Raw genomic sequence first — 2422 nt, forward strand, 5'->3', positions numbered from 1 at the left:
CACTTTAGTATATAACAACTGGCTACTTAATTCCATGGTGACCCAAGTGAATGACAGGTGGGACAAACCCAAATAATTCACTTTTGGGGATTGAGCAGTGTTTTCAATGATTCTTTCATTGATCCTCTGAAACAAACAAAAATCCATGTTTTAACAACAGACAATATGCTCTTAGGGCTACTAGATGACTATGGGTCATGGAAAATCATGTTCTCTAAAGGAATCAAAATTGACAATGATGCAAAAATTCATGGAAAAAAGGATGCATGGGGGATGGAGAGTGGAAGTCAGCTTTGCTGCTTTAGCATGCTCAGGACTTGTCAGAAAAGAAATCATTAAAGATGTGAATGTTTGGGAAAGGAGATGGATCTGTCATGATGTAAGAGAAGCTTACATGCTTCCCTCTTATCAATGTAATGTTAAAAGGCCTAGAGGAAGCACTTCATCAAACTAGGGAGATCCTCCATTGAGAATGTGTGAGAGGCTATGGAAAAGTATGACAAGGCATTGATTGGTTGTAATCTGAGACATGTGACCTGAGTATCCATGTCAATGAAATCATCAATCCATCATAGAGTCTGGGTTTGGATTTTTTGAGCTATTACTGAGACATACCACATGTGTACATGTATATTTTCTTTCTTTCATTTTTTAGTATTTCCAATTTCTAATTAAAAATATTTAGAAGCTGTTAAAATGTATTAATGAACAATGCTAGTATGCAGTATATAAATGGATTATTTTTCTCTCATCTTCACAACTGCAGTTTGTTGCTAAACTGCACTGAACTCTGTCCAACTTGGTCATGAGTGTGAGAGGAGACTAGGAGGCAAATGTGGTCCAAGTGCCAGGCAGCCCACAGACTAATTCAGGGCCTTGAGGCCACAGGTTCCCCAACCCTGGCTAGAGAGTATAGGAGTGACTGGTATGACCCAGGAGGGCAATTTTAAATCTTTGTTGTTATTTTAGAGTTCTCCCTTAAATTTCCCTCTTGGATTCTGAGAGAAGTTAGCAGGTTTTTTTCCAAAAATAATCATGGTGTGATCGTATCATAAATACTGGAGCTTGAAGAAATGTTAAAGTCCATCTAATCCAACTCAATGATTTTCCACATGGGTAACTGATACATTGAATGACTTACCTATTGTCTCACAACCTACAAGTGTCAGAATCAGGATTCCAACCAGGGTTATCCAGACTCCAAGTTCCTATCTCCAACACCATGCTTTCTACAGGAAGATGCTGAGGTAGGAACCATCTGAACTGCCTTCGTCCTTTTCCAAGGGGCAAGATTTATCAGGAGATGTTTTTTTCTCTCTCTAGACTCTGCTGAGACTGAAACATTCAATATTAGGAACTCTTCAATTTGGAGTTTTTGTGGAATAGCTAGGCAATGTGGTGGGTAGAAAACTAGGCCTGGAGTCAGGAAGACCTCAGTTAAAAGCCAACCTCAGACACTTACTAGCTGTGTGACCCTGGGCAAGTTACGTCACCCTTTGCCTCAGTTTACTCATCTGTCATATGAGCTGGAGAAGGAAATAGCAACCATTCTGGTATCTTTGCCAAGAAAACCCCAAATGGCATCACGAAGAGTCAGACATAACTGAACAACAACAAATTTGGAGTTTTCCACGAGGTAACTTTCAAATATTTTATTGACCCAGAAATCTCTCTTCTCTGTTAGGATAGATTATAAGATTGTGCTTCCTAGGGAATTCAAAATCCTCTTTCTCTGCACTGAAGGTTTGGGTTCAAGAAAATACCCATTTCCATTTCCTTTTTGGGCCATTCGGATGTCTTTTAAGACCATGGGGTTCTGTAGCAAGGCACCCTTACTGTTTTCTAACAAGGGAGGACAGAAGAGAGAGAAATTCTCCTCCTTCCCCATATACCCTGAACTACATAAAGGGGGAGGAGTAAATGCTCATCCGAAGCTCAGTCCTTCCGCACAGCTCTCTTCTTAAAGTCCACCAGAAATGCGACTGATTCTCACTTAGCCAATCATACCTTCCCTGTGCCCCATGAGATGCTTTCACCCAATGGCCAATGTTATGAACTTATTTGGGTAACTTCTTTGCACTCTGCCAATAAGACATTTAGGAAAACTGCCTCAGATGATCTTTTGACTCTAATCTCTCTCTTTTTAGTATAGAAAGAAATAGGAAGTAATTTCAAGAGGCAAAATATTTCTTGGAGAGAGGAAAGGAGAACTAAATTCATAAAAATAAATCATGAATATGTATTTATTCCTTTTTCCCCTTCAACAAATGTAGAATCATTGATTTGGAATGAAAAAGAAACTTAGAAGTCATCTAGTTCAACCCCCTCATTTTCTAGATGTGGAAACTGAGAACCAGATATATATATATATATATACACACACACACACACACACACACACACACACACACACACACACACA

This window comes from Vombatus ursinus, unplaced genomic scaffold (genome assembly GCF_900497805.2).
Source record: "Vombatus ursinus unplaced genomic scaffold, bare-nosed wombat genome assembly UNPS02014822.1, whole genome shotgun sequence".
NCBI lineage: Eukaryota > Metazoa > Chordata > Mammalia > Diprotodontia > Vombatidae > Vombatus > Vombatus ursinus.